The 22,792-nt window shown below is 48.6% G+C and overlaps 35 non-coding genes across 35 annotated transcripts; all 35 read left to right on the top strand.

The window, feature by feature from the left end:
• The first annotated feature begins 181 nt into the window (after positions 1 to 181).
• On the top strand, positions 182 to 263 carry Trnas-uga (transfer RNA serine (anticodon UGA)). The gene has a single exon. It is a non-coding gene; the product is annotated as a tRNA-Ser (tRNA).
• Positions 264 to 874: 611 nt separating this feature from the next.
• On the top strand, positions 875 to 947 carry Trnaf-gaa (transfer RNA phenylalanine (anticodon GAA)). Its single transcript has one exon. It is a non-coding gene; the product is annotated as a tRNA-Phe (tRNA).
• A 539-nt stretch (positions 948 to 1,486) lies between these two features.
• On the top strand, positions 1,487 to 1,559 carry Trnak-uuu (transfer RNA lysine (anticodon UUU)). The gene has a single exon. It is a non-coding gene; the product is annotated as a tRNA-Lys (tRNA).
• Positions 1,560 to 1,697: 138 nt separating this feature from the next.
• Positions 1,698 to 1,779, top strand: Trnas-cga (transfer RNA serine (anticodon CGA)). Its single transcript has one exon. It is a non-coding gene; the product is annotated as a tRNA-Ser (tRNA).
• Positions 1,780 to 2,682: 903 nt separating this feature from the next.
• On the top strand, positions 2,683 to 2,764 carry Trnas-uga (transfer RNA serine (anticodon UGA)). Its single transcript has one exon. It is a non-coding gene; the product is annotated as a tRNA-Ser (tRNA).
• A 611-nt stretch (positions 2,765 to 3,375) lies between these two features.
• On the top strand, positions 3,376 to 3,448 carry Trnaf-gaa (transfer RNA phenylalanine (anticodon GAA)). Its single transcript has one exon. It is a non-coding gene; the product is annotated as a tRNA-Phe (tRNA).
• A 539-nt stretch (positions 3,449 to 3,987) lies between these two features.
• Positions 3,988 to 4,060, top strand: Trnak-uuu (transfer RNA lysine (anticodon UUU)). The gene has a single exon. It is a non-coding gene; the product is annotated as a tRNA-Lys (tRNA).
• A 138-nt stretch (positions 4,061 to 4,198) lies between these two features.
• On the top strand, positions 4,199 to 4,280 carry Trnas-cga (transfer RNA serine (anticodon CGA)). The gene has a single exon. It is a non-coding gene; the product is annotated as a tRNA-Ser (tRNA).
• Positions 4,281 to 5,183: 903 nt separating this feature from the next.
• Positions 5,184 to 5,265, top strand: Trnas-uga (transfer RNA serine (anticodon UGA)). The gene has a single exon. It is a non-coding gene; the product is annotated as a tRNA-Ser (tRNA).
• Positions 5,266 to 5,876: 611 nt separating this feature from the next.
• Positions 5,877 to 5,949, top strand: Trnaf-gaa (transfer RNA phenylalanine (anticodon GAA)). The gene has a single exon. It is a non-coding gene; the product is annotated as a tRNA-Phe (tRNA).
• A 751-nt stretch (positions 5,950 to 6,700) lies between these two features.
• Positions 6,701 to 6,782, top strand: Trnas-cga (transfer RNA serine (anticodon CGA)). Its single transcript has one exon. It is a non-coding gene; the product is annotated as a tRNA-Ser (tRNA).
• Positions 6,783 to 7,686: 904 nt separating this feature from the next.
• On the top strand, positions 7,687 to 7,768 carry Trnas-uga (transfer RNA serine (anticodon UGA)). The gene has a single exon. It is a non-coding gene; the product is annotated as a tRNA-Ser (tRNA).
• Positions 7,769 to 8,379: 611 nt separating this feature from the next.
• Trnaf-gaa (transfer RNA phenylalanine (anticodon GAA)) lies at positions 8,380 to 8,452 on the top strand. Its single transcript has one exon. It is a non-coding gene; the product is annotated as a tRNA-Phe (tRNA).
• Positions 8,453 to 8,991: 539 nt separating this feature from the next.
• On the top strand, positions 8,992 to 9,064 carry Trnak-uuu (transfer RNA lysine (anticodon UUU)). Its single transcript has one exon. It is a non-coding gene; the product is annotated as a tRNA-Lys (tRNA).
• A 138-nt stretch (positions 9,065 to 9,202) lies between these two features.
• Positions 9,203 to 9,284, top strand: Trnas-cga (transfer RNA serine (anticodon CGA)). The gene has a single exon. It is a non-coding gene; the product is annotated as a tRNA-Ser (tRNA).
• A 903-nt stretch (positions 9,285 to 10,187) lies between these two features.
• On the top strand, positions 10,188 to 10,269 carry Trnas-uga (transfer RNA serine (anticodon UGA)). Its single transcript has one exon. It is a non-coding gene; the product is annotated as a tRNA-Ser (tRNA).
• A 611-nt stretch (positions 10,270 to 10,880) lies between these two features.
• On the top strand, positions 10,881 to 10,953 carry Trnaf-gaa (transfer RNA phenylalanine (anticodon GAA)). Its single transcript has one exon. It is a non-coding gene; the product is annotated as a tRNA-Phe (tRNA).
• A 539-nt stretch (positions 10,954 to 11,492) lies between these two features.
• On the top strand, positions 11,493 to 11,565 carry Trnak-uuu (transfer RNA lysine (anticodon UUU)). Its single transcript has one exon. It is a non-coding gene; the product is annotated as a tRNA-Lys (tRNA).
• Positions 11,566 to 11,703: 138 nt separating this feature from the next.
• Positions 11,704 to 11,785, top strand: Trnas-cga (transfer RNA serine (anticodon CGA)). The gene has a single exon. It is a non-coding gene; the product is annotated as a tRNA-Ser (tRNA).
• A 903-nt stretch (positions 11,786 to 12,688) lies between these two features.
• On the top strand, positions 12,689 to 12,770 carry Trnas-uga (transfer RNA serine (anticodon UGA)). The gene has a single exon. It is a non-coding gene; the product is annotated as a tRNA-Ser (tRNA).
• Positions 12,771 to 13,381: 611 nt separating this feature from the next.
• Trnaf-gaa (transfer RNA phenylalanine (anticodon GAA)) lies at positions 13,382 to 13,454 on the top strand. The gene has a single exon. It is a non-coding gene; the product is annotated as a tRNA-Phe (tRNA).
• A 539-nt stretch (positions 13,455 to 13,993) lies between these two features.
• On the top strand, positions 13,994 to 14,066 carry Trnak-uuu (transfer RNA lysine (anticodon UUU)). The gene has a single exon. It is a non-coding gene; the product is annotated as a tRNA-Lys (tRNA).
• Positions 14,067 to 14,204: 138 nt separating this feature from the next.
• On the top strand, positions 14,205 to 14,286 carry Trnas-cga (transfer RNA serine (anticodon CGA)). The gene has a single exon. It is a non-coding gene; the product is annotated as a tRNA-Ser (tRNA).
• Positions 14,287 to 15,191: 905 nt separating this feature from the next.
• Positions 15,192 to 15,273, top strand: Trnas-uga (transfer RNA serine (anticodon UGA)). The gene has a single exon. It is a non-coding gene; the product is annotated as a tRNA-Ser (tRNA).
• A 611-nt stretch (positions 15,274 to 15,884) lies between these two features.
• On the top strand, positions 15,885 to 15,957 carry Trnaf-gaa (transfer RNA phenylalanine (anticodon GAA)). The gene has a single exon. It is a non-coding gene; the product is annotated as a tRNA-Phe (tRNA).
• A 539-nt stretch (positions 15,958 to 16,496) lies between these two features.
• Positions 16,497 to 16,569, top strand: Trnak-uuu (transfer RNA lysine (anticodon UUU)). The gene has a single exon. It is a non-coding gene; the product is annotated as a tRNA-Lys (tRNA).
• Positions 16,570 to 16,707: 138 nt separating this feature from the next.
• Positions 16,708 to 16,789, top strand: Trnas-cga (transfer RNA serine (anticodon CGA)). The gene has a single exon. It is a non-coding gene; the product is annotated as a tRNA-Ser (tRNA).
• Positions 16,790 to 17,692: 903 nt separating this feature from the next.
• On the top strand, positions 17,693 to 17,774 carry Trnas-uga (transfer RNA serine (anticodon UGA)). The gene has a single exon. It is a non-coding gene; the product is annotated as a tRNA-Ser (tRNA).
• Positions 17,775 to 18,385: 611 nt separating this feature from the next.
• Positions 18,386 to 18,458, top strand: Trnaf-gaa (transfer RNA phenylalanine (anticodon GAA)). Its single transcript has one exon. It is a non-coding gene; the product is annotated as a tRNA-Phe (tRNA).
• Positions 18,459 to 18,997: 539 nt separating this feature from the next.
• Positions 18,998 to 19,070, top strand: Trnak-uuu (transfer RNA lysine (anticodon UUU)). Its single transcript has one exon. It is a non-coding gene; the product is annotated as a tRNA-Lys (tRNA).
• Positions 19,071 to 19,208: 138 nt separating this feature from the next.
• Positions 19,209 to 19,290, top strand: Trnas-cga (transfer RNA serine (anticodon CGA)). The gene has a single exon. It is a non-coding gene; the product is annotated as a tRNA-Ser (tRNA).
• Positions 19,291 to 20,193: 903 nt separating this feature from the next.
• Positions 20,194 to 20,275, top strand: Trnas-uga (transfer RNA serine (anticodon UGA)). The gene has a single exon. It is a non-coding gene; the product is annotated as a tRNA-Ser (tRNA).
• A 611-nt stretch (positions 20,276 to 20,886) lies between these two features.
• On the top strand, positions 20,887 to 20,959 carry Trnaf-gaa (transfer RNA phenylalanine (anticodon GAA)). Its single transcript has one exon. It is a non-coding gene; the product is annotated as a tRNA-Phe (tRNA).
• Positions 20,960 to 21,710: 751 nt separating this feature from the next.
• Trnas-cga (transfer RNA serine (anticodon CGA)) lies at positions 21,711 to 21,792 on the top strand. Its single transcript has one exon. It is a non-coding gene; the product is annotated as a tRNA-Ser (tRNA).
• Positions 21,793 to 22,695: 903 nt separating this feature from the next.
• Trnas-uga (transfer RNA serine (anticodon UGA)) lies at positions 22,696 to 22,777 on the top strand. The gene has a single exon. It is a non-coding gene; the product is annotated as a tRNA-Ser (tRNA).
• The last annotated feature ends 15 nt before the right edge of the window (positions 22,778 to 22,792 follow it).

Genomic DNA, 22,792 nt, shown 5'->3' with positions numbered 1-22,792 from the left:
GCGGTGCGTCAGTGGGAAGTCGGTGAAGTCGCCATTGGAGCCATAAGTCAGTGGGAAATTAGTACACTTTCGTAACGGCTAATGGAAACCCTACAGCAAAGAGTGAGGCCACGCCGTTTTCTGCCATCAGATTGCTTCTAAAGATGGCGGCTTCACTTGTCGGGAGTCGCTTCCGCCACCGGCAGTCGTGGCCGAGTGGTTAAGGCGTCTGACTTGAAATCAGATTCCCTCTGGGAGCGTAGGTTCGAGTCCTGCCGACTGCGAAAATTTTCTCGCTCTCAAAAGGCGGACGTTGAGCTGCATCCTAGCAGTTGCGTCACTACTAAACACGTGGGTCACCAGCAATGTGCAGTGTTATTTGATCGAGGGCGCAGCGTTACAGTCGCCCCCAGAAGCCGCAGCTCATCTCCTAGTCTCACAGCCGTCCACCAGGTGTTAGTACAAGTGTCGCCTCACTGGGCAGTGCAGATGTGTCCATTTTAGCTTGCAGACGATGACGTGTAGCAATTTATGAGCTAACGCAAGTCGAATGTTTTACCGTGTGTATCTGCTAGATACTGCCTCTCATATGGTGGAGAGGCTCACTCCTTCTTGTGTCTCGTTCTCTGCACACGAGTTGCCCCTGGCATCGATATAGCACGTGTTTTCTAGCGTCAGCGTGGCGTCACGTCAAGTCAGCGAATTCAATATCACACGAATCGAGTCGACATGTTTGCTTGTTACGATGACGGAAGCTGAAGAAATGTGTGTGGAACTTCACTGCATCGGCTGCTCGCCCTTCAGCGTCCCTATGTCTTATCAGACGAAGGTGACTGTGAAATTGGCAACGAGGCACAAATTAACGAACACATGCAAATGGCAACCTTCGACGTCAGCCGAAATAGCTCAGTTGGGAGAGCGTTAGACTGAAGATCTAAAGGTCCCTGGTTCGATCCCGGGTTTCGGCAGGTATTCGTTTTCATGCGACGCCAATGGAATTACTCTGCGTTTGTGATAATGCAACTACCGCTGACAACAAAACTGACCCTCTCCTGTAGCTGTTCTGGTTGTCTATTGCATGCCATAAGAGGAACTTACTAGACAACTAACTCCCTTAGAAGCAAAAGAATTAAAAATATCCTACCGACTGCATTCCCTTTTCTGTGTCAGGTGGTGAAGAACGTCTTCAACGGAACCGTGAAATGAGCGAAAGCGTGGGAAACATTGCATTCGAAATGCTTGTGAATTTTCCAATTGCCCAGTGAGTGTCGACAAAACACGTAAATTCTCTGCTCCAACGTATGAGACGTAACAACTGGTACAATTTGTTGTTGCATCGTGTGTCAGCAGTCTTCGATAGTGTGTTACGGGCTTAGCGCGATAAGTTTGTAGACAGCATTTAGGCGACGTTTTATTAGTAACGGCCCCATGCAGCGATTGAACAACAGTAAAGGACATGAGTCAATGTATAGTTGTGCATCGTGGGAGGTTTTGCAGCCTTGTGTGAGCCCGGATAGCTCAGTCGGTAGAGCATTAGGCTTTTAACCTAAGGGTCCAGGGTTCAAGTCCCTGTCCGGGCGGAAATTTTAATACTTTGGTAGCGATTCGTCTGGTAGCGGTGGAAACGCTACGGAAAATAATGCAGCTACGCCGTTTTCTGACACCACAGTGTTTTAAACGGTAGCAGTTGCATGTGTCGAGAGAACACCGCGCTAACGGCAGTCGTGGCCGAGTGGTTAAGGCGTCTGACTCGAAATCAGATTCCCTCTGGGAGCGTAGGTTCGAATCCTACCGGCTGCGTGCGATTTTGCGTAAAGAGGAGCAAACGTTTTCGCACACATGTGACATGCGTGGGCGAATGCGGGTGCAACCAGTGATGCCATTCTCAACAAGACGAAAATTTCCGTTTTAAGAATACTGAGTTTTCGCGACGACAGCTACTTACTGTGCCTTTCGGTTCACCTCGCACTGACGCTGGGACTGCAGAAAGCCGTCGCTGAGATGGTGAGTACACAGATGTGCTCGAAAGTGTTGGACAGAGCGGACATTTCATTTTCTTTTTATGAATCGCAATTTCAATCATTCGAGTGCGGCAAAAGCAGTGGTGCAGCGTTTTTTTTTTCTTTTCTAAAGATCTCGCAGCTGCTTGGAGGTGTTGTTGTGGTCTTCAGTCCTGAGACTGGTTTGATGCAGCTCTCCATGCTACTCTATCCTGTGCAAGCTTCTTCATCTCCCAGTACCTACTGCAACCTACATCCTTCTGAATCTGCTTAGTGTATTGATCTCTTGGTCTCCCTCTACGATTTTTACCCTCCACGCTGCCCTCCAATGCTAAATTTGTGATCCCTCGATGCCTCAGAACATGTCCTACCAATCGATCCCTTCTTCTAGTCAAGTTGTGCCACAAACTTCTCTTCTCCCCAATCCTATTCACTACCTCCTCATTAGTTACGTGATCTACCCACCTTATCTTCAGCTTGGAGGTATGTCCATCGTTTTAAGACGACAGAAAACTAGCGTCAGCGGTGCGTCAGTGGGAAGTCGGTGAAGTCGCCATTGGAGCCATAAGTCAGTGGGAAATTAGTACACTTTCGTAACGGCTAATGGAAACCCTACAGCAAAGAGTGAGGCCACGCCGTTTTCTGCCATCAGATTGCTTCTAAAGATGGCGGCTTCACTTGTCGGGAGTCGCTTCCGCCACCGGCAGTCGTGGCCGAGTGGTTAAGGCGTCTGACTTGAAATCAGATTCCCTCTGGGAGCGTAGGTTCGAGTCCTGCCGACTGCGAAAATTTTCTCGCTCTCAAAAGGCGGACGTTGAGCTGCATCCTAGCAGTTGCGTCACTACTAAACACGTGGGTCACCAGCAATGTGCAGTGTTATTTGATCGAGGGCGCAGCGTTACAGTCGCCCCCAGAAGCCGCAGCTCATCTCCTAGTCTCACAGCCGTCCACCAGGTGTTAGTACAAGTGTCGCCTCACTGGGCAGTGCAGATGTGTCCATTTTAGCTTGCAGACGATGACGTGTAGCAATTTATGAGCTAACGCAAGTCGAATGTTTTACCGTGTGTATCTGCTAGATACTGCCTCTCATATGGTGGAGAGGCTCACTCCTTCTTGTGTCTCGTTCTCTGCACACGAGTTGCCCCTGGCATCGATATAGCACGTGTTTTCTAGCGTCAGCGTGGCGTCACGTCAAGTCAGCGAATTCAATATCACACGAATCGAGTCGACATGTTTGCTTGTTACGATGACGGAAGCTGAAGAAATGTGTGTGGAACTTCACTGCATCGGCTGCTCGCCCTTCAGCGTCCCTATGTCTTATCAGACGAAGGTGACTGTGAAATTGGCAACGAGGCACAAATTAACGAACACATGCAAATGGCAACCTTCGACGTCAGCCGAAATAGCTCAGTTGGGAGAGCGTTAGACTGAAGATCTAAAGGTCCCTGGTTCGATCCCGGGTTTCGGCAGGTATTCGTTTTCATGCGACGCCAATGGAATTACTCTGCGTTTGTGATAATGCAACTACCGCTGACAACAAAACTGACCCTCTCCTGTAGCTGTTCTGGTTGTCTATTGCATGCCATAAGAGGAACTTACTAGACAACTAACTCCCTTAGAAGCAAAAGAATTAAAAATATCCTACCGACTGCATTCCCTTTTCTGTGTCAGGTGGTGAAGAACGTCTTCAACGGAACCGTGAAATGAGCGAAAGCGTGGGAAACATTGCATTCGAAATGCTTGTGAATTTTCCAATTGCCCAGTGAGTGTCGACAAAACACGTAAATTCTCTGCTCCAACGTATGAGACGTAACAACTGGTACAATTTGTTGTTGCATCGTGTGTCAGCAGTCTTCGATAGTGTGTTACGGGCTTAGCGCGATAAGTTTGTAGACAGCATTTAGGCGACGTTTTATTAGTAACGGCCCCATGCAGCGATTGAACAACAGTAAAGGACATGAGTCAATGTATAGTTGTGCATCGTGGGAGGTTTTGCAGCCTTGTGTGAGCCCGGATAGCTCAGTCGGTAGAGCATTAGGCTTTTAACCTAAGGGTCCAGGGTTCAAGTCCCTGTCCGGGCGGAAATTTTAATACTTTGGTAGCGATTCGTCTGGTAGCGGTGGAAACGCTACGGAAAATAATGCAGCTACGCCGTTTTCTGACACCACAGTGTTTTAAACGGTAGCAGTTGCATGTGTCGAGAGAACACCGCGCTAACGGCAGTCGTGGCCGAGTGGTTAAGGCGTCTGACTCGAAATCAGATTCCCTCTGGGAGCGTAGGTTCGAATCCTACCGGCTGCGTGCGATTTTGCGTAAAGAGGAGCAAACGTTTTCGCACACATGTGACATGCGTGGGCGAATGCGGGTGCAACCAGTGATGCCATTCTCAACAAGACGAAAATTTCCGTTTTAAGAATACTGAGTTTTCGCGACGACAGCTACTTACTGTGCCTTTCGGTTCACCTCGCACTGACGCTGGGACTGCAGAAAGCCGTCGCTGAGATGGTGAGTACACAGATGTGCTCGAAAGTGTTGGACAGAGCGGACATTTCATTTTCTTTTTATGAATCGCAATTTCAATCATTCGAGTGCGGCAAAAGCAGTGGTGCAGCGTTTTTTTTTTCTTTTCTAAAGATCTCGCAGCTGCTTGGAGGTGTTGTTGTGGTCTTCAGTCCTGAGACTGGTTTGATGCAGCTCTCCATGCTACTCTATCCTGTGCAAGCTTCTTCATCTCCCAGTACCTACTGCAACCTACATCCTTCTGAATCTGCTTAGTGTATTGATCTCTTGGTCTCCCTCTACGATTTTTACCCTCCACGCTGCCCTCCAATGCTAAATTTGTGATCCCTCGATGCCTCAGAACATGTCCTACCAATCGATCCCTTCTTCTAGTCAAGTTGTGCCACAAACTTCTCTTCTCCCCAATCCTATTCACTACCTCCTCATTAGTTACGTGATCTACCCACCTTATCTTCAGCTTGGAGGTATGTCCATCGTTTTAAGACGACAGAAAACTAGCGTCAGCGGTGCGTCAGTGGGAAGTCGGTGAAGTCGCCATTGGAGCCATAAGTCAGTGGGAAATTAGTACACTTTCGTAACGGCTAATGGAAACCCTACAGCAAAGAGTGAGGCCACGCCGTTTTCTGCCATCAGATTGCTTCTAAAGATGGCGGCTTCACTTGTCGGGAGTCGCTTCCGCCACCGGCAGTCGTGGCCGAGTGGTTAAGGCGTCTGACTTGAAATCAGATTCCCTCTGGGAGCGTAGGTTCGAGTCCTGCCGACTGCGAAAATTTTCTCGCTCTCAAAAGGCGGACGTTGAGCTGCATCCTAGCAGTTGCGTCACTACTAAACACGTGGGTCACCAGCAATGTGCAGTGTTATTTGATCGAGGGCGCAGCGTTACAGTCGCCCCCAGAAGCCGCAGCTCATCTCCTAGTCTCACAGCCGTCCACCAGGTGTTAGTACAAGTGTCGCCTCACTGGGCAGTGCAGATGTGTCCATTTTAGCTTGCAGACGATGACGTGTAGCAATTTATGAGCTAACGCAAGTCGGATGTTTTACCGTGTGTATCTGCTAGATACTGCCTCTCATATGGTGGAGAGGCTCACTCCTTCTTGTGTCTCGTTCTCTGCACACGAGTTGCCCCTGGCATCGATATAGCACGTGTTTTCTAGCGTCAGCGTGGCGTCACGTCAAGTCAGCGAATTCAATATCACACGAATCGAGTCGACATGTTTGCTTGTTACGATGACGGAAGCTGAAGAAATGTGTGTGGAACTTCACTGCATCGGCTGCTCGCCCTTCAGCGTCCCTATGTCTTATCAGACGAAGGTGACTGTGAAATTGGCAACGAGGCACAAATTAACGAACACATGCAAATGGCAACCTTCGACGTCAGCCGAAATAGCTCAGTTGGGAGAGCGTTAGACTGAAGATCTAAAGGTCCCTGGTTCGATCCCGGGTTTCGGCAGGTATTCGTTTTCATGCGACGCCAATGGAATTACTCTGCGTTTGTGATAATGCAACTACCGCTGACAACAAAACTGACCCTCTCCTGTAGCTGTTCTGGTTGTCTATTGCATGCCATAAGAGGAACTTACTAGACAACTAACTCCCTTAGAAGCAAAAGAATTAAAAATATCCTACCGACTGCATTCCCTTTTCTGTGTCAGGTGGTGAAGAACGTCTTCAACGGAACCGTGAAATGAGCGAAAGCGTGGGAAACATTGCATTCGAAATGCTTGTGAATTTTCCAATTGCCCAGTGAGTGTCGACAAAACACGTAAATTCTCTGCTCCAACGTATGAGACGTAACAACTGGTACAATTTGTTGTTGCATCGTGTGTCAGCAGTCTTCGATAGTGTGTTACGGGCTTAGCGCGATAAGTTTGTAGACAGCATTTAGGCGACGTTTTATTAGTAACGGCCCCATGCAGCGATTGAACAACAGTAAAGGACATGAGTCAATGTATAGTTGTGCATCGTGGGAGGTTTTGCAGCCTTGTGTGAGCCCGGATAGCTCAGTCGGTAGAGCATTAGGCTTTTTAACCTAAGGGTCCAGGGTTCAAGTCCCTGTCCGGGCGGAAATTTTAATACTTTGGTAGCGATTCGTCTGGTAGCGGTGGAAACGCTACGGAAAATAATGCAGCTACGCCGTTTTCTGACACCACAGTGTTTTAAACGGTAGCAGTTGCATGTGTCGAGAGAACACCGCGCTAACGGCAGTCGTGGCCGAGTGGTTAAGGCGTCTGACTCGAAATCAGATTCCCTCTGGGAGCGTAGGTTCGAATCCTACCGGCTGCGTGCGATTTTGCGTAAAGAGGAGCAAACGTTTTCGCACACATGTGACATGCCTGGGCGAATGCGGGTGCAACCAGTGATGCCATTCTCAACAAGACGAAAATTTCCGTTTTCAGAATACTGAGTTTTCGCGACGACAGCTACTTACTGTGCCTTTCGGTTCACCTCGCACTGACGCTGGGACTGCAGAAAGCCGTCGCTGAGATGGTGAGTACACAGATGTGCTCGAAAGTGTTGGACAGAGCGGACATTTCATTTTCTTTTTATGAATCGCAATTTCAATCATTCGAGTGCGGCAAAAGCAGTGGTGCAGCGTTTTTTTTTTTCTTTTCTTAAGATCTCGCAGCTGCTTGGAGGTGTTGTTGTGGTCTTCAGTCCTGAGACTGGTTTGATGCAGCTCTCCATGCTACTCTATCCTGTGCAAGCTTCTTCATCTCCCAGTACCTACTGCAACCTACATCCTTCTGAATCTGCTTAGTGTATTGATCTCTTGGTCTCCCTCTACGATTTTTACCCTCCACGCTGCCCTCCAATGCTAAATTTGTGATCCCTCGATGCCTCAGAACATGTCCTACCAATCGATCCCTTCTTCTAGTCAAGTTGTGCCACAAACTTCTCTTCTCCCCAATCCTATTCACTACCTCCTCATTAGTTACGTGATCTACCCACCTTATCTTCAGCTTGGAGGTATGTCCATCGTTTTAAGACGACAGAAAACTAGCGTCAGCGGTGCGTCAGTGGGAAGTCGGTGAAGTCGCCATTGGAGCCATAAGTCAGTGGGAAATTAGTACACTTTCGTAACGGCTAATGGAAACCCTACAGCAAAGAGTGAGGCCACGCCGTTTTCTGCCATCAGATTGCTTCTAAAGATGGCGGCTTCACTTGTCGGGAGTCGCTTCCGCCACCGGCAGTCGTGGCCGAGTGGTAAAGGCGTCTGACTTGAAATCAGATTCCCTCTGGGAGCGTAGGTTCGAGTCCTGCCGACTGCGAAAATTTTCTCGCTCTCAAAAGGCGGACGTTGAGCTGCATCCTAGCAGTTGCGTCACTACTAAACACGTGGGTCACCAGCAATGTGCAGTGTTATTTGATCGAGGGCGCAGCGTTACAGTCGCCCCCAGAAGCCGCAGCTCATCTCCTAGTCTCACAGCCGTCCACCAGGTGTTAGTACAAGTGTCGCCTCACTGGGCAGTGCAGATGTGTCCATTTTAGCTTGCAGACGATGACGTGTAGCAATTTATGAGCTAACGCAAGTCGAATGTTTTACCGTGTGTATCTGCTAGATACTGCCTCTCATATGGTGGAGAGGCTCACTCCTTCTTGTGTCTCGTTCTCTGCACACGAGTTGCCCCTGGCATCGATATAGCACGTGTTTTCTAGCGTCAGCGTGGCGTCACGTCAAGTCAGCGAATTCAATATCACACGAATCGAGTCGACATGTTTGCTTGTTACGATGACGGAAGCTGAAGAAATGTGTGTGGAACTTCACTGCATCGGCTGCTCGCCCTTCAGCGTCCCTATGTCTTATCAGACGAAGGTGACTGTGAAATTGGCAACGAGGCACAAATTAACGAACACATGCAAATGGCAACCTTCGACGTCAGCCGAAATAGCTCAGTTGGGAGAGCGTTAGACTGAAGATCTAAAGGTCCCTGGTTCGATCCCGGGTTTCGGCAGGTATTCGTTTTCATGCGACGCCAATGGAATTACTCTGCGTTTGTGATAATGCAACTACCGCTGACAACAAAACTGACCCTCTCCTGTAGCTGTTCTGGTTGTCTATTGCATGCCATAAGAGGAACTTACTAGACAACTAACTCCCTTAGAAGCAAAAGAATTAAAAATATCCTACCGACTGCATTCCCTTTTCTGTGTCAGGTGGTGAAGAACGTCTTCAACGGAACCGTGAAATGAGCGAAAGCGTGGGAAACATTGCATTCGAAATGCTTGTGAATTTTCCAATTGCCCAGTGAGTGTCGACAAAACACGTAAATTCTCTGCTCCAACGTATGAGACGTAACAACTGGTACAATTTGTTGTTGCATCGTGTGTCAGCAGTCTTCGATAGTGTGTTACGGGCTTAGCGCGATAAGTTTGTAGACAGCATTTAGGCGACGTTTTATTAGTAACGGCCCCATGCAGCGATTGAACAACAGTAAAGGACATGAGTCAATGTATAGTTGTGCATCGTGGGAGGTTTTGCAGCCTTGTGTGAGCCCGGATAGCTCAGTCGGTAGAGCATTAGGCTTTTAACCTAAGGGTCCAGGGTTCAAGTCCCTGTCCGGGCGGAAATTTTAATACTTTGGTAGCGATTCGTCTGGTAGCGGTGGAAACGCTACGGAAAATAATGCAGCTACGCCGTTTTCTGACACCACAGTGTTTTAAACGGTAGCAGTTGCATGTGTCGAGAGAACACCGCGCTAACGGCAGTCGTGGCCGAGTGGTTAAGGCGTCTGACTCGAAATCAGATTCCCTCTGGGAGCGTAGGTTCGAATCCTACCGGCTGCGTGCGATTTTGCGTAAAGAGGAGCAAACGTTTTCGCACACATGTGACATGCGTGGGCGAATGCGGGTGCAACCAGTGATGCCATTCTCAACAAGACGAAAATTTCCGTTTTAAGAATACTGAGTTTTCGCGACGACAGCTACTTACTGTGCCTTTCGGTTCACCTCGCACTGACGCTGGGACTGCAGAAAGCCGTCGCTGAGATGGTGAGTACACAGATGTGCTCGAAAGTGTTGGACAGAGCGGACATTTCATTTTCTTTTTATGAATCGCAATTTCAATCATTCGAGTGCGGCAAAAGCAGTGGTGCAGCGTTTTTTTTTTCTTTTCTAAAGATCTCGCAGCTGCTTGGAGGTGTTGTTGTGGTCTTCAGTCCTGAGACTGGTTTGATGCAGCTCTCCATGCTACTCTATCCTGTGCAAGCTTCTTCATCTCCCAGTACCTACTGCAACCTACATCCTTCTGAATCTGCTTAGTGTATTGATCTCTTGGTCTCCCTCTACGATTTTTACCCTCCACGCTGCCCTCCAATGCTAAATTTGTGATCCCTCGATGCCTCAGAACATGTCCTACCAATCGATCCCTTCTTCTAGTCAAGTTGTGCCACAAACTTCTCTTCTCCCCAATCCTATTCACTACCTCCTCATTAGTTACGTGATCTACCCACCTTATCTTCAGCTTGGAGGTATGTCCATCGTTTTAAGACGACAGAAAACTAGCGTCAGCGGTGCGTCAGTGGGAAGTCGGTGAAGTCGCCATTGGAGCCATAAGTCAGTGGGAAATTAGTACACTTTCGTAACGGCTAATGGAAACCCTACAGCAAAGAGTGAGGCCACGCCGTTTTCTGCCATCAGATTGCTTCTAAAGATGGCGGCTTCACTTGTCGGGAGTCGCTTCCGCCACCGGCAGTCGTGGCCGAGTGGTTAAGGCGTCTGACTTGAAATCAGATTCCCTCTGGGAGCGTAGGTTCGAGTCCTGCCGACTGCGAAAATTTTCTCGCTCTCAAAAGGCGGACGTTGAGCTGCATCCTAGCAGTTGCGTCACTACTAAACACGTGGGTCACCAGCAATGTGCAGTGTTATTTGATCGAGGGCGCAGCGTTACAGTCGCCCCCAGAAGCCGCAGCTCATCTCCTAGTCTCACAGCCGTCCACCAGGTGTTAGTACAAGTGTCGCCTCACTGGGCAGTGCAGATGTGTCCATTTTAGCTTGCAGACGATGACGTGTAGCAATTTATGAGCTAACGCAAGTCGAATGTTTTACCGTGTGTATCTGCTAGATACTGCCTCTCATATGGTGGAGAGGCTCACTCCTTCTTGTGTCTCGTTCTCTGCACACGAGTTGCCCCTGGCATCGATATAGCACGTGTTTTCTAGCGTCAGCGTGGCGTCACGTCAAGTCAGCGAATTCAATATCACACGAATCGAGTCGACATGTTTGCTTGTTACGATGACGGAAGCTGAAGAAATGTGTGTGGAACTTCACTGCATCGGCTGCTCGCCCTTCAGCGTCCCTATGTCTTATCAGACGAAGGTGACTGTGAAATTGGCAACGAGGCACAAATTAACGAACACATGCAAATGGCAACCTTCGACGTCAGCCGAAATAGCTCAGTTGGGAGAGCGTTAGACTGAAGATCTAAAGGTCCCTGGTTCGATCCCGGGTTTCGGCAGGTATTCGTTTTCATGCGACGCCAATGGAATTACTCTGCGTTTGTGATAATGCAACTACCGCTGACAACAAAACTGACCCTCTCCTGTAGCTGTTCTGGTTGTCTATTGCATGCCATAAGAGGAACTTACTAGACAACTAACTCCCTTAGAAGCAAAAGAATTAAAAATATCCTACCGACTGCATTCCCTTTTCTGTGTCAGGTGGTGAAGAACGTCTTCAACGGAACCGTGAAATGAGCGAAAGCGTGGGAAACATTGCATTCGAAATGCTTGTGAATTTTCCAATTGCCCAGTGAGTGTCGACAAAACACGTAAATTCTCTGCTCCAACGTATGAGACGTAACAACTGGTACAATTTGTTGTTGCATCGTGTGTCAGCAGTCTTCGATAGTGTGTTACGGGCTTAGCGCGATAAGTTTGTAGACAGCATTTAGGCGACGTTTTATTAGTAACGGCCCCATGCAGCGATTGAACAACAGTAAAGGACATGAGTCAATGTATAGTTGTGCATCGTGGGAGGTTTTGCAGCCTTGTGTGAGCCCGGATAGCTCAGTCGGTAGAGCATTAGGCTTTTAACCTAAGGGTCCAGGGTTCAAGTCCCTGTCCGGGCGGAAATTTTAATACTTTGGTAGCGATTCGTCTGGTAGCGGTGGAAACGCTACGGAAAATAATGCAGCTACGCCGTTTTCTGACACCACAGTGTTTTAAACGGTAGCAGTTGCATGTGTCGAGAGAACACCGCGCTAACGGCAGTCGTGGCCGAGTGGTTAAGGCGTCTGACTCGAAATCAGATTCCCTCTGGGAGCGTAGGTTCGAATCCTACCGGCTGCGTGCGATTTTGCGTAAAGAGGAGCAAACGTTTTCGCACACATGTGACATGCGTGGGCGAATGCGGGTGCAACCAGTGATGCCATTCTCAACAAGACGAAAATTTCCGTTTTAAGAATACTGAGTTTTCGCGACGACAGCTACTTACTGTGCCTTTCGGTTCACCTCGCACTGACGCTGGGACTGCAGAAAGCCGTCGCTGAGATGGTGAGTACACAGATGTGCTCGAAAGTGTTGGACAGAGCGGACATTTCATTTTCTTTTTATGAATCGCAATTTCAATCATTCGAGTGCGGCAAAAGCAGTGGTGCAGCGTTTTTTTTTTCTTTTCTAAAGATCTCGCAGCTGCTTGGAGGTGTTGTTGTGGTCTTCAGTCCTGAGACTGGTTTGATGCAGCTCTCCATGCTACTCTATCCTGTGCAAGCTTCTTCATCTCCCAGTACCTACTGCAACCTACATCCTTCTGAATCTGCTTAGTGTATTGATCTCTTGGTCTCCCTCTACGATTTTTACCCTCCACGCTGCCCTCCAATGCTAAATTTGTGATCCCTCGATGCCTCAGAACATGTCCTACCAATCGATCCCTTCTTCTAGTCAAGTTGTGCCACAAACTTCTCTTCTCCCCAATCCTATTCACTACCTCCTCATTAGTTACGTGATCTACCCACCTTATCTTCAGCTTGGAGGTATGTCCATCGTTTTAAGACGACAGAAAACTAGCGTCAGCGGTGCGTCAGTGGGAAGTCGGTGAAGTCGCCATTGGAGCCATAAGTCAGTGGGAAATTAGTACACTTTCGTAACGGCTAATGGAAACCCTACAGCAAAGAGTGAGGCCACGCCGTTTTCTGCCATCAGATTGCTTCTAAAGATGGCGGCTTCACTTGTCGGGAGTCGCTTCCGCCACCGGCAGTCGTGGCCGAGTGGTTAAGGCGTCTGACTTGAAATCAGATTCCCTCTGGGAGCGTAGGTTCGAGTCCTGCCGACTGCGAAAATTTTCTCGCTCTCAAAAGGCGGACGTTGAGCTGCATCCTAGCAGTTGCGTCACTACTAAACACGTGGGTCACCAGCAATGTGCAGTGTTATTTGATCGAGGGCGCAGCGTTACAGTCGCCCCCAGAAGCCGCAGCTCATCTCCTAGTCTCACAGCCGTCCACCAGGTGTTAGTACAAGTGTCGCCTCACTGGGCAGTGCAGATGTGTCCATTTTAGCTTGCAGACGATGACGTGTAGCAATTTATGAGCTAACGCAAGTCGAATGTTTTACCGTGTGTATCTGCTAGATACTGCCTCTCATATGGTGGAGAGGCTCACTCCTTCTTGTGTCTCGTTCTCTGCACACGAGTTGCCCCTGGCATCGATATAGCACGTGTTTTCTAGCGTCAGCGTGGCGTCACGTCAAGTCAGCGAATTCAATATCACACGAATCGAGTCGACATGTTTGCTTGTTACGATGACGGAAGCTGAAGAAATGTGTGTGGAACTTCACTGCATCGGCTGCTCGCCCTTCAGCGTCCCTATGTCTTATCAGACGAAGGTGACTGTGAAATTGGCAACGAGGCACAAATTAACGAACACATGCAAATGGCAACCTTCGACGTCAGCCGAAATAGCTCAGTTGGGAGAGCGTTAGACTGAAGATCTAAAGGTCCCTGGTTCGATCCCGGGTTTCGGCAGGTATTCGTTTTCATGCGACGCCAATGGAATTACTCTGCGTTTGTGATAATGCAACTACCGCTGACAACAAAACTGACCCTCTCCTGTAGCTCTTCTGGTTGTCTATTGCATGCCATAAGAGGAACTTACTAGACAACTAACTCCCTTAGAAGCAAAAGAATTAAAAATATCCTACCGACTGCATTCCCTTTTCTGTGTCAGGTGGTGAAGAACGTCTTCAACGGAACCGTGAAATGAGCGAAAGCGTGGGAAACATTGCATTCGAAATGCTTGTGAATTTTCCAATTGCCCAGTGAGTGTCGACAAAACACGTAAATTCTCTGCTCCAACGTATGAGACGTAACAACTGGTACAATTTGTTGTTGCATCGTGTGTCAGCAGTCTTCGATAGTGTGTTACGGGCTTAGCGCGATAAGTTTGTAGACAGCATTTAGGCGACGTTTTATTAGTAACGGCCCCATGCAGCGATTGAACAACAGTAAAGGACATGAGTCAATGTATAGTTGTGCATCGTGGGAGGTTTTGCAGCCTTGTGTGAGCCCGGATAGCTCAGTCGGTAGAGCATTAGGCTTTTAACCTAAGGGTCCAGGGTTCAAGTCCCTGTCCGGGCGGAAATTTTAATACTTTGGTAGCGATTCGTCTGGTAGCGGTGGAAACGCTACGGAAAATAATGCAGCTACGCCGTTTTCTGACACCACAGTGTTTTAAACGGTAGCAGTTGCATGTGTCGAGAGAACACCGCGCTAACGGCAGTCGTGGCCGAGTGGTTAAGGCGTCTGACTCGAAATCAGATTCCCTCTGGGAGCGTAGGTTCGAATCCTACCGGCTGCGTGCGATTTTGCGTAAAGAGGAGCAAACGTTTTCGCACACATGTGACATGCGTGGGCGAATGCGGGTGCAACCAGTGATGCCATTCTCAACAAGACGAAAATTTCCGTTTTAAGAATACTGAGTTTTCGCGACGACAGCTACTTACTGTGCCTTTCGGTTCACCTCGCACTGACGCTGGGACTGCAGAAAGCCGTCGCTGAGATGGTGAGTACACAGATGTGCTCGAAAGTGTTGGACAGAGCGGACATTTCATTTTCTTTTTATGAATCGCAATTTCAATCATTCGAGTGCGGCAAAAGCAGTGGTGCAGCGTTTTTTTTTTTTCTTTTCTAAAGATCTCGCAGCTGCTTGGAGGTGTTGTTGTGGTCTTCAGTCCTGAGACTGGTTTGATGCAGCTCTCCATGCTACTCTATCCTGTGCAAGCTTCTTCATCTCCCAGTACCTACTGCAACCTACATCCTTCTGAATCTGCTTAGTGTATTGATCTCTTGGTCTCCCTCTACGATTTTTACCCTCCACGCTGCCCTCCAATGCTAAATTTGTGATCCCTCGATGCCTCAGAACATGTCCTACCAATCGATCCCTTCTTCTAGTCAAGTTGTGCCACAAACTTCTCTTCTCCCCAATCCTATTCACTACCTCCTCATTAGTTACGTGATCTACCCACCTTATCTTCAGCTTGGAGGTATGTCCATCGTTTTAAGACGACAGAAAACTAGCGTCAGCGGTGCGTCAGTGGGAAGTCGGTGAAGTCGCCATTGGAGCCATAAGTCAGTGGGAAATTAGTACACTTTCGTAACGGCTAATGGAAACCCTACAGCAAAGAGTGAGGCCACGCCGTTTTCTGCCATCAGATTGCTTCTAAAGATGGCGGCTTCACTTGTCGGGAGTCGCTTCCGCCACCGGCAGTCGTGGCCGAGTGGTTAAGGCGTCTGACTTGAAATCAGATTCCCTCTGGGAGCGTAGGTTCGAGTCCTGCCGACTGCGAAAATTTTCTCGCTCTCAAAAGGCGGACGTTGAGCTGCATCCTAGCAGTTGCGTCACTACTAAACACGTGGGTCACCAGCAATGTGCAGTGTTATTTGATCGAGGGCGCAGCGTTACAGTCGCCCCCAGAAGCCGCAGCTCATCTCCTAGTCTCACAGCCGTCCACCAGGTGTTAGTACAAGTGTCGCCTCACTGGGCAGTGCAGATGTGTCCATTTTAGCTTGCAGACGATGACGTGTAGCAATTTATGAGCTAACGCAAGTCGAATGTTTTACCGTGTGTATCTGCTAGATACTGCCTCTCATATGGTGGAGAGGCTCACTCCTTCTTGTGTCTCGTTCTCTGCACACGAGTTGCCCCTGGCATCGATATAGCACGTGTTTTCTAGCGTCAGCGTGGCGTCACGTCAAGTCAGCGAATTCAATATCACACGAATCGAGTCGACATGTTTGCTTGTTACGATGACGGAAGCTGAAGAAATGTGTGTGGAACTTCACTGCATCGGCTGCTCGCCCTTCAGCGTCCCTATGTCTTATCAGACGAAGGTGACTGTGAAATTGGCAACGAGGCACAAATTAACGAACACATGCAAATGGCAACCTTCGACGTCAGCCGAAATAGCTCAGTTGGGAGAGCGTTAGACTGAAGATCTAAAGGTCCCTGGTTCGATCCCGGGTTTCGGCAGGTATTCGTTTTCATGCGACGCCAATGGAATTACTCTGCGTTTGTGATAATGCAACTACCGCTGACAACAAAACTGACCCTCTCCTGTAGCTCTTCTGGTTGTCTATTGCATGCCATAAGAGGAACTTACTAGACAACTAACTCCCTTAGAAGCAAAAGAATTAAAAATATCCTACCGACTGCATTCCCTTTTCTGTGTCAGGTGGTGAAGAACGTCTTCAACGGAACCGTGAAATGAGCGAAAGCGTGGGAAACATTGCATTCGAAATGCTTGTGAATTTTCCAATTGCCCAGTGAGTGTCGACAAAACACGTAAATTCTCTGCTCCAACGTATGAGACGTAACAACTGGTACAATTTGTTGTTGCATCGTGTGTCAGCAGTCTTCGATAGTGTGTTACGGGCTTAGCGCGATAAGTTTGTAGACAGCATTTAGGCGACGTTTTATTAGTAACGGCCCCATGCAGCGATTGAACAACAGTAAAGGACATGAGTCAATGTATAGTTGTGCATCGTGGGAGGTTTTGCAGCGTTGTGTGAGCCCGGATAGCTCAGTCGGTAGAGCATTAGGCTTTTAACCTAAGGGTCCAGGGTTCAAGTCCCTGTCCGGGCGGAAATTTTAATACTTTGGTAGCGATTCGTCTGGTAGCGGTGGAAACGCTACGGAAAATAATGCAGCTACGCCGTTTTCTGACACCACAGTGTTTTAAACGGTAGCAGTTGCATGTGTCGAGAGAACACCGCGCTAACGGCAGTCGTGGCCGAGTGGTTAAGGCGTCTGACTCGAAATCAGATTCCCTCTGGGAGCGTAGGTTCGAATCCTACCGGCTGCGTGCGATTTTGCGTAAAGAGGAGCAAACGTTTTCGCACACATGTGACATGCGTGGGCGAATGCGGGTGCAACCAGTGATGCCATTCTCAACAAGACGAAAATTTCCGTTTTAAGAATACTGAGTTTTCGCGACGACAGTACTTACTGTGCCTTTCGGTTCACCTCGCACTGACGCTGGGACTGCAGAAAGCCGTCGCTGAGATGGTGAGTACACAGATGTGCTCGAAAGTGTTGGACAGAGCGGACATTTCATTTTCTTTTTATGAATCGCAATTTCAATCATTCGAGTGCGGCAAAAGCAGTGGTGCAGCGTTTTTTTTTTTCTTTTCTAAAGATCTCGCAGCTGCTTGGAGGTGTTGTTGTGGTCTTCAGTCCTGAGACTGGTTTGATGCAGCTCTCCATGCTACTCTATCCTGTGCAAGCTTCTTCATCTCCCAGTACCTACTGCAACCTACATCCTTCTGAATCTGCTTAGTGTATTGATCTCTTGGTCTCCCTCTACGATTTTTACCCTCCACGCTGCCCTCCAATGCTAAATTTGTGATCCCTCGATGCCTCAGAACATGTCCTACCAATCGATCCCTTCTTCTAGTCAAGTTGTGCCACAAACTTCTCTTCTCCCCAATCCTATTCACTACCTCCTCATTAGTTACGTGATCTACCCACCTTATCTTCAGCTTGGAGGTATGTCCATCGTTTTAAGACGACAGAAAACTAGCGTCAGCGGTGCGTCAGTGGGAAGTCGGTGAAGTCGCCATTGGAGCCATAAGTCAGTGGGAAATTAGTACACTTTCGTAACGGCTAATGGAAACCCTACAGCAAAGAGTGAGGCCACGCCGTTTTCTGCCATCAGATTGCTTCTAAAGATGGCGGCTTCACTTGTCGGGAGTCGCTTCCGCCACCGGCAGTCGTGGCCGAGTGGTTAAGGCGTCTGACTTGAAATCAGATTCCCTCTGGGAGCGTAGGTTCGAGTCCTGCCGACTGCGAAAATTTTCTCGCTCTCAAAAGGCGGACGTTGAGCTGCATCCTAGCAGTTGCGTCACTACTAAACACGTGGGTCACCAGCAATGTGCAGTGTTATTTGATCGAGGGCGCAGCGTTACAGTCGCCCCCAGAAGCCGCAGCTCATCTCCTAGTCTCACAGCCGTCCACCAGGTGTTAGTACAAGTGTCGCCTCACTGGGCAGTGCAGATGTGTCCATTTTAGCTTGCAGACGATGACGTGTAGCAATTTATGAGCTAACGCAAGTCGAATGTTTTACCGTGTGTATCTGCTAGATACTGCCTCTCATATGGTGGAGAGGCTCACTCCTTCTTGTGTCTCGTTCTCTGCACACGAGTTGCCCCTGGCATCGATATAGCACGTGTTTTCTAGCGTCAGCGTGGCGTCACGTCAAGTCAGCGAATTCAATATCACACGAATCGAGTCGACATGTTTGCTTGTTACGATGACGGAAGCTGAAGAAATGTGTGTGGAACTTCACTGCATCGGCTGCTCGCCCTTCAGCGTCCCTATGTCTTATCAGACGAAGGTGACTGTGAAATTGGCAACGAGGCACAAATTAACGAACACATGCAAATGGCAACCTTCGACGTCAGCCGAAATAGCTCAGTTGGGAGAGCGTTAGACTGAAGATCTAAAGGTCCCTGGTTCGATCCCGGGTTTCGGCAGGTATTCGTTTTCATGCGACGCCAATGGAATTACTCTGCGTTTGTGATAATGCAACTACCGCTGACAACAAAACTGACCCTCTCCTGTAGCTCTTCTGGTTGTCTATTGCATGCCATAAGAGGAACTTACTAGACAACTAACTCCCTTAGAAGCAAAAGAATTAAAAATATCCTACCGACTGCATTCCCTTTTCTGTGTCAGGTGGTGAAGAACGTCTTCAACGGAACCGTGAAATGAGCGAAAGCGTGGGAAACATTGCATTCGAAATGCTTGTGAATTTTCCAATTGCCCAGTGAGTGTCGACAAAACACGTAAATTCTCTGCTCCAACGTATGAGACGTAACAACTGGTACAATTTGTTGTTGCATCGTGTGTCAGCAGTCTTCGATAGTGTGTTACGGGCTTAGCGCGATAAGTTTGTAGACAGCATTTAGGCGACGTTTTATTAGTAACGGCCCCATGCAGCGATTGAACAACAGTAAAGGACATGAGTCAATGTATAGTTGTGCATCGTGGGAGGTTTTGCAGCCTTGTGTGAGCCCGGATAGCTCAGTCGGTAGAGCATTAGGCTTTTAACCTAAGGGTCCAGGGTTCAAGTCCCTGTCCGGGCGGAAATTTTAATACTTTGGTAGCGATTCGTCTGGTAGCGGTGGAAACGCTACGGAAAATAATGCAGCTACGCCGTTTTCTGACACCACAGTGTTTTAAACGGTAGCAGTTGCATGTGTCGAGAGAACACCGCGCTAACGGCAGTCGTGGCCGAGTGGTTAAGGCGTCTGACTCGAAATCAGATTCCCTCTGGGAGCGTAGGTTCGAATCCTACCGGCTGCGTGCGATTTTGCGTAAAGAGGAGCAAACGTTTTCGCACACATGTGACATGCGTGGGCGAATGCGGGTGCAACCAGTGATGCCATTCTCAACAAGACGAAAATTTCCGTTTTAAGAATACTGAGTTTTCGCGACGACAGCTACTTACTGTGCCTTTCGGTTCACCTCGCACTGACGCTGGGACTGCAGAAAGCCGTCGCTGAGATGGTGAGTACACAGATGTGCTCGAAAGTGTTGGACAGAGCGGACATTTCATTTTCTTTTTATGAATCGCAATTTCAATCATTCGAGTGCGGCAAAAGCAGTGGTGCAGCGTTTTTTTTTTCTTTTCTAAAGATCTCGCAGCTGCTTGGAGGTGTTGTTGTGGTCTTCAGTCCTGAGACTGGTTTGATGCAGCTCTCCATGCTACTCTATCCTGTGCAAGCTTCTTCATCTCCCAGTACCTACTGCAACCTACATCCTTCTGAATCTGCTTAGTGTATTGATCTCTTGGTCTCCCTCTACGATTTTTACCCTCCACGCTGCCCTCCAATGCTAAATTTGTGATCCCTCGATGCCTCAGAACATGTCCTACCAATCGATCCCTTCTTCTAGTCAAGTTGTGCCACAAACTTCTCTTCTCCCCAATCCTATTCACTACCTCCTCATTAGTTACGTGATCTACCCACCTTATCTTCAGCTTGGAGGTATGTCCATCGTTTTAAGACGACAGAAAACTAGCGTCAGCGGTGCGTCAGTGGGAAGTCGGTGAAGTCGCCATTGGAGCCATAAGTCAGTGGGAAATTAGTACACTTTCGTAACGGCTAATGGAAACCCTACAGCAAAGAGTGAGGCCACGCCGTTTTCTGCCATCAGATTGCTTCTAAAGATGGCGGCTTCACTTGTCGGGAGTCGCTTCCGCCACCGGCAGTCGTGGCCGAGTGGTTAAGGCGTCTGACTTGAAATCAGATTCCCTCTGGGAGCGTAGGTTCGAGTCCTGCCGACTGCGAAAATTTTCTCGCTCTCAAAAGGCGGACGTTGAGCTGCATCCTAGCAGTTGCGTCACTACTAAACACGTGGGTCACCAGCAATGTGCAGTGTTATTTGATCGAGGGCGCAGCGTTACAGTCGCCCCCAGAAGCCGCAGCTCATCTCCTAGTCTCACAGCCGTCCACCAGGTGTTAGTACAAGTGTCGCCTCACTGGGCAGTGCAGATGTGTCCATTTTAGCTTGCAGACGATGACGTGTAGCAATTTATGAGCTAACGCAAGTCGAATGTTTTACCGTGTGTATCTGCTAGATACTGCCTCTCATATGGTGGAGAGGCTCACTCCTTCTTGTGTCTCGTTCTCTGCACACGAGTTGCCCCTGGCATCGATATAGCACGTGTTTTCTAGCGTCAGCGTGGCGTCACGTCAAGTCAGCGAATTCAATATCACACGAATCGAGTCGACATGTTTGCTTGTTACGATGACGGAAGCTGAAGAAATGTGTGTGGAACTTCACTGCATCGGCTGCTCGCCCTTCAGCGTCCCTATGTCTTATCAGACGAAGGTGACTGTGAAATTGGCAACGAGGCACAAATTAACGAACACATGCAAATGGCAACCTTCGACGTCAGCCGAAATAGCTCAGTTGGGAGAGCGTTAGACTGAAGATCTAAAGGTCCCTGGTTCGATCCCGGGTTTCGGCAGGTATTCGTTTTCATGCGACGCCAATGGAATTACTCTGCGTTTGTGATAATGCAACTACCGCTGACAACAAAACTGACCCTCTCCTGTAGCTGTTCTGGTTGTCTATTGCATGCCATAAGAGGAACTTACTAGACAACTAACTCCCTTAGAAGCAAAAGAATTAAAAATATCCTACCGACTGCATTCCCTTTTCTGTGTCAGGTGGTGAAGAACGTCTTCAACGGAACCGTGAAATGAGCGAAAGCGTGGGAAACATTGCATTCGAAATGCTTGTGAATTTTCCAATTGCCCAGTGAGTGTCGACAAAACACGTAAATTCTCTGCTCCAACGTATGAGACGTAACAACTGGTACAATTTGTTGTTGCATCGTGTGTCAGCAGTCTTCGATAGTGTGTTACGGGCTTAGCGCGATAAGTTTGTAGACAGCATTTAGGCGACGTTTTATTAGTAACGGCCCCATGCAGCGATTGAACAACAGTAAAGGACATGAGTCAATGTATAGTTGTGCATCGTGGGAGGTTTTGCAGCCTTGTGTGAGCCCGGATAGCTCAGTCGGTAGAGCATTAGGCTTTTTAACCTAAGGGTCCAGGGTTCAAGTCCCTGTCCGGGCGGAAATTTTAATACTTTGGTAGCGATTCGTCTGGTAGCGGTGGAAACGCTACGGAAAATAATGCAGCTACGCCGTTTTCTGACACCACAGTGTTTTAAACGGTAGCAGTTGCATGTGTCGAGAGAACACCGCGCTAACGGCAGTCGTGGCCGAGTGGTTAAGGCGTCTGACTCGAAATCAGATTCCCTCTGGGAGCGTAGGTTCGAATCCTACCGGCTGCGTGCGATTTTGCGTAAAGAGGAGCAAACGTTTTCGCACACATGTGACATGCGTGGGCGAATGCGGGTGCAACCAGTGATGCCATTCTCAACAAGACGAAAATTTCCGTTTTAAGAATACTGAGTTTTCGCGACGACAGCTACTTACTGTGCCTTTCGGTTCACCTCGCACTGACGCTGGGACTGCAGAAAGCCGTCGCTGAGATGGTGAGTACACAGATGTGCTCGAAAGTGTTGGACAGAGCGGACATTTCATTTTCTTTTTATGAATCGCAATTTCAATCATTCGAGTGCGGCAAAAGCAGTGGTGCAGCGTTTTTTTTTTCTTTTCTTAAGATCTCGCAGCTGCTTGGAGGTGTTGTTGTGGTCTTCAGTCCTGAGACTGGTTTGATGCAGCTCTCCATGCTACTCTATCCTGTGCAAGCTTCTTCATCTCCCAGTACCTACTGCAACCTACATCCTTCTGAATCTGCTTAGTGTATTGATCTCTTGGTCTCCCTCTACGATTTTTACCCTCCACGCTGCCCTCCAATGCTAAATTTGTGATCCCTCGATGCCTCAGAACATGTCCTACCAATCGATCCCTTCTTCTAGTCAAGTTGTGCCACAAACTTCTCTTCTCCCCAATCCTATTCACTACCTCCTCATTAGTTACGTGATCTACCCACCTTATCTTCAGCTTGGAGGTATGTCCATCGTTTTAAGACGACAGAAAACTAGCGTCAGCGGTGCGTCAGTGGGAAGTCGGTGAAGTCGCCATTGGAGCCATAAGTCAGTGGGAAATTAGTACACTTTCGTAACGGCTAATGGAAACCCTACAGCAAAGAGTGAGGCCACGCCGTTTTCTGCCATCAGATTGCTTCTAAAGATGGCGGCTTCACTTGTCGGGAGTCGCTTCCGCCACCGGCAGTCGTGGCCGAGTGGTTAAGGCGTCTGACTTGAAATCAGATTCCCTCTGGGAGCGTAGGTTCGAGTCCTGCCGACTGCGAAAATTTTCTCGCTC

Source organism: Schistocerca cancellata, unplaced genomic scaffold (genome assembly GCF_023864275.1).
Source record: "Schistocerca cancellata isolate TAMUIC-IGC-003103 unplaced genomic scaffold, iqSchCanc2.1 HiC_scaffold_628, whole genome shotgun sequence".
Lineage (NCBI taxonomy): Eukaryota > Metazoa > Arthropoda > Insecta > Orthoptera > Acrididae > Schistocerca > Schistocerca cancellata.
The sequence above is the reverse complement of the archived record's forward strand: the minus strand, read 5'-3'. Positions and strand labels throughout refer to the sequence as shown.